Here is a 10,098-nt window from a genome sequence, read left to right as displayed (position 1 = left end):
AATCTGAAAAAATGGATTAGTGTAATTTGTAATTATTAGACATGTGTGTCTGGTTTTTTGCCTGTGTGTTTCACCTAATAACTTTTCCATCTTGCTGTCTTTCCCTTTGTGACCAGGGAATTATTTTGTAGAAGAGCTTAAGCTTAAAAACATAAACGCCTATCCTCTCTCAATGTTTTGCATCCTTTCTTTCCAGAGTGGCCTTTTCTTTGCTGATGTCTTGCTTTATTTTCCTATTTTCAGATCACGGCTCTTATTTGGAGTAGGGTCCTGCGAAGAGCTAAGCTGCTCCGTGTCCTGTCACAGGGGAAGGGAGTTCAGAGCACATTATTTCTCCAAGGCTGGAGCCTTTGGCTGCCTCCTGGTTTGTGTGCCAGCACGATCAGCAATCGAACACAGCCGAGGGGATCGCAGAGTCCAGGCATGTACCGCTGCTCAGGAATTTGTGCTCCCTCTGTTGGCTGGCTGGCTCTGGAGCAGTGGAGGAAAAAAAAAAAAAATGTTATTACGTTATGTCAGGCAGAAAGAATTTCTCTACTTTTAATTGCCTGGTGCCCAGCAAGCCAATTTTGGAGGGCACTATCAAAATAAAGGGCCTATGGCTTCAAGAATGTGACTACCCAACTGCTTCTGGTTTGGTGTGTTGTGGATAACTCAGGCAATTAGACCTTGAGTCATTTAAATGCTTCTGTCTGGGGTATGTGTCTATGTGGGAGAAACAGTGTGAAGCTGAGGTGGGTGGGCTCAGGTCTGTGTAAATCTGAGCAGCTTCAGGAGCCACTCCAGCACATCCCTGGGGCAAAGAGCCTTCATGGTGCATGGCAGCCAGACGTGTCCCCAAATTTGTCATCTGTGCTTTGGGCCTGTTGGTGGAGATGGTGCAAAGCCTTGCGCTCGGCGTGTGCCTCTGTGGCGATGCTGTCAGCTCATCCGCAGCTTGCCTCCACACACACTTGCAGCAGAAATGGGTCTGCATCTCTCCCCCACACCTGCACCTCCCACCCCACGGGTGTGTAAGTGATGGCACGGGGAAGAAGACAACACAGGCCCATACAGACATGTATTTCATATAGCTTCCCATGTATCATATCATCTCTGCCGATTAATGCGGTGCAATCAACAGTTTAATATGTTACTACTAAATACGTTAATTATATTATTCCTTTCTGACACTGCAATCACTAGATTTTTATGCTTTGATGTTGAATCTAGTAAAACTTTAAATGAGAGTAATTAAATAATTAGCTGTAATATGCGACAAGCCAACAAAACGATTACTGTTTTATTATTTTTGCGGTGACATCGTCGCTTCTGTTTGTGTTCAGGAAGCCAGGCCTTGCAAGGGAGTATACAATCAGGAAAACCATCTTATTTCAGAACCAGAGATCTCAGCCAGAGAAAATTTTGACCAGGGAAAGTAATTTGTACTGTCTTGAGCTCCAACAGTAGCTCTCCATGTTTTTCTGACTTCTGTTTCTTTGTCTTTAAGATATACTTCACCATCCCTTTCTCCTTAAGAATTATTTCTACTCTTTTCCAAAGCTCTACTGTCCCTAATGGCTTTTCCCTCTCCGTTTAACCTTACACTTCAGTGCACTTGTTTAGGCTTTTATCTTTGGTTCAGGGCTCTGCTGTTTTCTGCATGCCTTTTTTTTTTTTTTTTTAATTTATATATATTAGCTGTCCAACACATCCCTGTGACAACTGGAAAAAGAAATATCCCCTTTTCTGCCTGAGGAGCTCCTGCGGGGGAAAATGAGTTGGGTGAGGTTTCACGGTATAGCACTGGCAACCTGAAATGTATCAAACTGGACAGCCCTGCAAGAGAAATGGATCTGTCAATGCCGCGTTGTGGTATGCTCAGAAATCAAACATCCATTTAGATGAGCAGGAAGATTGCCAGCACAGACCTGGGCTCTTCTCTTTCATTTTCCCTCTTTACCCCTTCTCCCACTCCCTCTGGTTCTCCCTCGCTCTCCTGTTTACTCATGCAACCACTTGTGCCCGAGCAGCACGCAAAGTGCTTGGGAAATCACTGGTTGCAGCAATTGCAATTACTAGATTTTATAACTCCTTCGGAGATCATTGAGATTTTTAAGTTGACATCTGAACAAGGTCCTGTTACGAGGATGTCAGGTTTTAATGGAGCCTTTGTTTGTTTGTTTGCTTGTTTATTTTAATGCCAGCTGTTTTCTTACAGGTTGGTGCCAGGAGAAAATCCTGCTCTTGTACATTATTCAGGACCCTTTAGGTGAGAAAGGGGATGCTTCCCTGGCCCCTCTGCAGTGCTTTGGCACTGCAAACCATGGCCAGAGGCAAAATGAGAGTGTCCTCGTTTACCAGCTCCCTCCCATGACAGTGGGCAAAGACTCTGGAGCGGCGTCCAAAAGCGTTTCGGATTGTGTTGTTCCAGCAAAGTGCCCCTCGTGCAATCCCTCTGCCCATGGACGTCGGCATCTCACTGTGATTAAAACCCCCAGCCCGTGCCTGCGCAGAGGCAGGACCTCGGGCTGGAGGACCCTCCTGAACGACAGCTTTTGTCCCTCCTGCACACGTTCTCCTGTTTTCAGCAGCTCTTCCAAAAACTGAGAGCAGCAGTGATGTGTTTTACAGCCCCACAGAGTGTGAGGAGAAGTGACAAGATTTTCCTATAAATAAGACTCTAATCACACAAATGTGCAAACCCCTTAGGAGGGATCCAGGTGAATTTCACACTCTCTGATAGGTTTTTGTTGTTGTTTCATTTTCTTGTCTTTGGGTTGGGGTTTTTTTTGCTAATTTTTTACATCGCTGCAAGTTCTGGGCTGCACCTTACATTTTTTCTTATAGACAGCTTAGGCTACGTCTCCAGAAACACTAGAAGGATCTAAATTAAATACTTCACAGCAATGCAGCACTTTACAGCCTTGAATTGACTATTAATCCTCACACACTCTCTTTTGGCCAGCAATGTAAAAACAGTCTGACTCCTCTAAAATAAGTGGAAAACAAAGCAAAAGAGCCAGGTTAACTGTGGTTGCCCAGTAGCAGCATCGACTTCAGTGGGCTTATGTCAGGGGTTAATTTGGCTTAGAGAGATTCTGTTTTTAAAAAATAATCCTCCAATTTTCCTCTCATCCTATCAGCACCTTTATTTGGTGCGTACCCATCCAGTAATGACACTCATACCCCTGACAGAACATACAACCACCAAGCCTTTTGCTGTTGCTATTTTTCTAGCAACGCGAACACTATATATATTCCTCATGCTACATTTCAAGCATTTTACATCATATGTACATATCTGGCATCACTGGTCCCTGAGATGCTGCTTGCTGGTAAGCTTGATGGGATATGAATTTTGTTAGCTTCCCTGGGAAAATTCATTCTTTCACTTGTTTTAACTTCTTGTTTTAATCCTAAAAAGGAGCGGCAGGGAGTAACCTTGCAAAGTAGGAAAGATATTTAAGAAAAAAGAAAGAAAAAGAGAGTAATTTGTCGAGCAGGCTTCCCCCCCCCCCCCATAAGAAGCACTATTTTAAAATGTTAGAAATTTGAATATAGACACTCAAATGGATTTTTTTAGCAAAATTAGTGGAAACCCAAAAATAACACCTTAAGTAATTAAGGCACTTTGCTCCTAACTCCTGAGGTATTTGGTAGGCTTGGCTCTTGCACAGCAGAAGTTGGATATCATTGCAGGGAGAGATCTGTAAAGTAACTTACACCAGGTGGAAGTTTGATGAGATCTAACTTAAATAGGTGCCTTTTAGGGCATGTTACAATAGCTCTACCTTTCAGCCCATTACTGAGCAGCCTGCATGCAAACCAGTGGGATCTATTGTCCGTCACCTCCGGTGCTATTTATATGGGTAATTTAATTTAACACCAGCAGGAGGCTTCCAAATAACTCTCCCCAGCATGGGAAGAACAATAACCTCTAGTGCATATTCACACAATATTTTTGACCTGCGGGGCTGGCCAGATTTGGGAGGGGATGCACGTTGTTCTGCTTGGAGGAGAAATGAAGGCAGATATGCCTTTATCCTCTTTCTGTTTTATTTAAGGGATTTCCTAATTCTCCTTTCTCAGAGCTGGGTCTCCAGGGCTCATCGCGTCCCTGCCATTTCTTTCTCCTAGCTCTTGCATTTGTGATATTATATTAAACTGCACAAATCACATCTGCCTTTATGACCAAGCCTCTATGCTGGATTTTTTTTGGACCGTTACACAAATGCAGTTTCAATGACGGCCCTATAGATGATTGTATTGACCCAGGAGCAGTGTGTGTGGCTCTTAGGGGTCGGGAGCATGGTAGCTCAGGGCTGGGAAACTCGGAACCACAACCCTAGCGTTGCTGTGCCAGCCTGTGTTTTGAGTGATGGCCTCTCTTGTTTTGGCTATCATGACATTAAGCCTCAATGGAAAGGCAACTGCAACTGCCAGTTTCACTGAGGTTATAACCCACCCATCGCAATATGGTATATGTCTGCGTAGAGTGAGGATTTATAGGCTTGTGGAAAGATGCCACATGCTTACTAGCCGGTGAATAGAAATAAGAGAGTACTAATTAGGTCTGTGATGTTGGCAGATGGATCCATGTGTCAGGAAAAGAAAGCACTGTACTATACAGAAATCCGGCCATCTTTCAAGTGTATTCATCAGTATATGTAAACTGGGAAGAGGAGTTATTCCACGTTTGAAGAACACAACACAGATTTCGGCGCCAGGCTCCTATGAAAGATGCAACCTTCTGAACCGAGCCATTTCTGAATACATCATTTAACTTATCTCACGGTGCAGCTGTCTTGTGTGATTCCAAATGTCACTAAGTTTGGGGAGATTTCTGAAAGGAAATGTGCTCGCTATTTCTTCAGTTGCCTTTATTAATTGAACCAGAGAAGGAGCAAGTGGATACAAATGGTTTCATTTGGCACGCGGGATATATTGATGCCGGTATTTTATCCTGCAAGTATTATTTGCTGGAGCAGAAGTTTTCCAAGCTGGATACCAGTTTTATTTAGTGCCTTCGCATGTCTGGGGGAAGCTGGCAGCCTTGCCTGCGAATCTGGTGGCCCAGGTGAATGCATAATGCTCTGACTTCGCCTGCCGGTATTAGTCCTTGCCCTACATTTCCTCGCAGCGCTAAACACTCCTTTATTTCGGCTCCCCCCGAACGGGCCAACAACAAGAGCTAATTACCTGCTTCAGCTCCGCTGCCCAGGCCTGTGCATATCAAAACCCAGTATTTTGCCCGTGCATCGACTGTGTTACATGAAAACACGCTCAGTTGCATCCTGCCAGCTGCTGCTGCCCCTTATACTAGTGCTCTGCAGTAACCAAGCCCTGGCAAATCCTGGAGGCATTCTCACCCCTCACTCAGGGTGCTGATGGGTGAAGAAACATGCTCAGCTTTTTTGGGAGCTGTGTTTAATTATTGCACTCAATTAGTCACTTCCCCCACCCCCACACTTTATTTATAATTCTTTTTCCACAAGTCATGAAAAGGTTGTAGCCAAAAGCTTTAGAGATGACAGATGATTCACAGATAACCCCCTCTCCGTTTTTGTACTCCCAAGAACTTTGGGAACCAGAAAGCAAAGTAATTTTTGGACTAATGCAACCGCTCATGCTGGGGCTGTATAGCGATAAATTACCTGGCCTCTCCCTTCTCCTTCCCTCCGGTGGCTCTGGCACCTGCGTGTTATGATTAATATAGGCATTGCAGGTAATATTAAGCACACTGGAAGGTTTCCATGAGCCAAAGGCTATTGGGGGCCATTTCACGGGCTGGAACGAAGGCTGTTAGGGAAAATGTGGGCATTGCAATTTCATAAAATGCATGAAGAGCTGGCTCTAAAGGAAGACACACCTCCCTCTTTTGAGAGGAGACCCCAGAAAGGCAATCCTTTATTTTCCTGAAGCCTTTTTCTGCCTGCTTAAGTTCTTGAGCTGTTACAGAAAATAGGAACATTTGGGCCCTATCAGTGTAATAGCTAATAATAGCCTCACAGTTTACTTATCTTCACAAGAACCCTTTAATATACCCAGTCATTTTCTAACAGATGGGAAACAGGTATGGAGGAAACCTAAGCAGCTGGCCCAAGGTCGTACGGGAAGGCTGTGGCAGAGCCGGAGCTGAGTCCAAGTCTGCAGATCTTGAGCCAGATCCCCAGCGACTGGGTGATATCCTCACCTAGCAAGCAACGGGAGATTACACGCTGGGAGCCAAGCCATGTCCTGGACTATCCTCAGCCTTATCTGCTGACAGAGAAGGTCTCAAATTGCTGCTGAGGGCTGAGACTGATCTGCCCTGACTGATGCTGCAGCCTGACCCGGGGCTGGGATCTCAGTAGGAACAAGAGGGACTCAGCATCTCTCTGAGCGGTAGCTAGGATTTGGCCTTGTGCAGCAGCGTCTATGCTAGGGAGAGCTGAAGGAGCCGGTCATCTTGCAGAATGCATGCATATATGTAAATATATGTATATATAACCTACCTCCCACATGCAGCTGGAGAGGTTCAGCTCAGCGCCATGGGCTCTGCTCCACCTATTACTGAGCTCACCCCGCTCAGACTTGCCACGCTCCCGATCGATACCTGTTCATACAGCATTTCCGCGTTAATTTTTGTTTGGCGGCCTTTGCAGCGAGGTGCAACAACGTGCTTGTACAAACACCGCCGGGGAGAAGAGAGGGCACCTCCTGCTTCGCCCTGCCAGCTCACCGGCAGCCTGGAAACACTTTGCGGAGGGGATGGTCTCTCCTGGGCTCCCCAGCACCTCCTCGGGGAGCCCCCAGACCCAAGGGATGACGTTTTCAAACCCGTCAGGCTATTTTAAAGAGGGCCATCTCTTTCTTTAAAAACACTTCGGTGAAACAGATGCTTGAGTCGTTCTTTAATCTAGAAGGTAACTGATAATTAGTTTTGCATACAGCATAAGCCTTCGCTCCACATGGCATATTTTGTGTCAGCGAAGGATCCCTATCAGGGACTTTATCTGTTCGCTGTCCTCCCCCGGTATTCAAGAGAGAAGCGGAGTTCCCATCACCAGCTCTGCCTTTCCACTCTTATCATTTCTCTCTTAAAAATCAAATCATGCATCCCGTGTGGCCGAAATGGGGTGTTTGGAGGAGGGGACCAACCCCTTCCCCCTAGTCCTGCTCAATTTCTTTCCACGAAGGCTGCATGGCTTCTGGGGCAGTCCACGTGTGTGTTGTGGCTGCACACTAGTGGTTTTTTTTTCTTTCAGCAGGGCCCCTCTGCCGCATGGGGATTGCACATGTGTGGGAGGAATACAGTGCATGGCCCATTTGAAGTCTTCTTTATAAATATTCAATTCCCCTTGACGCAACGGGCAACACAGCAAAGCAGCCCCTCGTGGTCTTGCATGCCAATAATTTGCAGATTAAAACTCCTCCAATGTGCATCTCCACAATGGGCCCTGCCTTATCTGGAATGGGCCTGTGGAACTATTGTGGTGATAATCTGGGGATTAAGAGACTTTAATAAAAAGCTTTGACATGACAGGTCATAGCCGCTCTGGAAAAAAAAAAAAAAAATCAAATCTGTTACTCCCGAACGGCTTAATCCTGTGTGAGCCAGGATCCTCACTCTCGAAGGGTGCCAGAGGGATTCAGAGGCGCTCAGCACCTCACTCCAGGAGCTCGTGGTCCCCTAGGACCGGGCTAATTGCCTTAACGAGTTTGCTGTTCTCAGTGTCCCCTATATATTGCCAACCTGGGGGGACTCCAATGCCCTTTTGGAGCTTTTCTTAAAATCCACCACCCCAGGGCTGCCACTGCCCTTAACCCTCGGCCGCGGAGGACCCATGCTGCATCCGTCCTTCTGAGCTGGCTGCGATGCTGGCCACGGCACAGCCCGGCCACGGTCCTCACTCCGCTCCCAGTGTGTTTCGGGGAGGACTCCCAGTTCAGCCGCCCTCCTGGACCCCACACTGAGCGTACGCCCATGCACATTAATTACATTTGGGTTTCTTATAAAAATACAACGCTGCAGCAGTCCTCATCCAGCACTTGTGTCTAAACAAATTGTTAATATTTTAAGTGTCTTTCATGAGGCTGAGTCTAATTAATTAAAGGTTTATGAAAAACAATTAGGTTTTGATAGGGATCACCTTCTCTTGAGTCCCATGTCTGCATGGAAAAAAGAGAGGGGTTAGAAAGGCTCAGGTTGAAATTTAGAACTGCAGTGAATAAGAGAATACACAAATCCCACATGGATTGGGGAAATTAGGACATTTGGTGCCAGATTGTCTGACTAATTAGATTTCTATCAAGTCCTGAGGGACTGGCTGATGCAGCATTTTAATTTAAAGCTGCAGCAGCAGCAGCAGCAGCAGCTTTTTTCCTTCTTCTCGTGCTCTTTATCAAATTGCCTGTGTTTTCAACATGCATCCGTTTTCCTTTCTAACGTTGCACCTCTGCAAGGATCAAACCTTTTTGTTCTGCGTTTTGCAGCATGGGTCTGCTGCTCACTGCTGGGTTTCGTTCGAATGGGAAAACAACTCTCTGTGTCTGCAAGGGGATTTTCCCATAACATGAGGCATGGCATTCCTTGACAGACACGTGGGATATACTCGTATGGGAAAAAGCTGAGGTGTCGCAGAGTTACCCGGTACACCGGCTAGCCTTTATAATTGAGAGCATCTTCAAAATCTGATGTATTGCACAGGAAAGCAGACTGAAGGACGTAGTCCCTCTCGCTGTAGAGTCACGCTGCTCTCTGAACCTGCTATCTAAATAGCTTACTGGGCATCGGGAGTGTAGCTTTGCATTTCAGATGAAATGCTGGCAATTTCTTGGAGTTAGTTCATTTCCATCCTGAACCTCCTGAAATTAAGATCAATGCTTAAACGGCTGCTCCCTGCAGGGAGAATAGAATGGCACCTCTTTCAATTATATTAATTTAAAATACAGTGATGCAATTGTTCTGCATTCAGATACAGGCTGGAAAACAGAGCAGCTTGGTGGCAAAGCTGTGGAGCGAGTACAAGTCTGAGGTCCCCGTCCCTGAACTATATTGCTAGTTCAGGCACCTAATTTAGAGCAGGCATCTAACTTTTAAGTCCCTGAAGTTATAGGGGCTGAACTCAGGCTTAATGTATATGGAGCAATGCACAAATTGATTCGGAACTGCAAAATTGTCAGATTCCTACTTAGTAGGTGCCCAAATTTAGTGTTAATTGCTTCAAAATTAGTTAGCATTATTGAAATAAAGTGGAGTTTTTTAAAGCCATTTCTTACTTGACAGCACGAGATTGCAAATATTCCAGTGCCCTATTTAATGAAAAATTATTATGCTATTATTGCTATTTTATATGATGGATACATAATTAACAGGGTCTATAGAATCATTTCTTCTCCCATTTTGCTCTACTTCTTCCAGATTATTTTATCCAAAAAAAAAAAAGATAATGGAATTATATCTTATGCTTCAATGAAACTGAAAACTATTATTCCTCTCGATAACCAAACCCAGCAAAGTCAACCATTCCAGTGAATATTAAACACAAAAAGTACATTTCAGATGTATTATGAATCTGCTGCTAAGTCTTTAACTCATTGCTTTGTGAAAAGAAGTTCAGCAGTGGAGGGAGCTAAAATGAAATCATAGCCTCTAAAGACATTGAATTTCCCAGCTTTCATTGATTGAAAGCAGGCCTATAACATTATTGAAATGGTTTCACTTAACCTTATTTTTTTGTTATTATTTTGTTATGCTTTTTGGGGAAGGTTATATAATACTTATTAACTCCTGTCAGTGATCCCTAGATGCTAAAAACGATATAACCCCACCGCGTTTCAGCCAGATGCCTGATGCAGGAGGCAACAGGAGCCTGGCTGGGACCAACAGCCCTGTTTGTGGCCCGATCATTTCAATTTACAGTATATGTGTTACAGAGGGAAAAGGCCAGCTATTACTGTAAAAGCATTAAAAGCCCGAGTGATGGATGAGATCCCACTAAACTGAGTAATAAAGAAACGCAGAACAAAAAGGACATTTCTAGCCCCCAAGTGCCCAGAGCTGCTGGGCTTTGAAAGGTACCATAAGCATCACGATAAGAGCAAATGAGTTTGAGCTCCTGTGAAAGTATAGCT

Source organism: Aquila chrysaetos, chromosome 3 (assembly GCF_900496995.4).
Source record: "Aquila chrysaetos chrysaetos chromosome 3, bAquChr1.4, whole genome shotgun sequence".
NCBI classification, from domain to species: domain Eukaryota; kingdom Metazoa; phylum Chordata; class Aves; order Accipitriformes; family Accipitridae; genus Aquila; species Aquila chrysaetos.
This window is presented reverse-complemented; position numbering follows the sequence as displayed.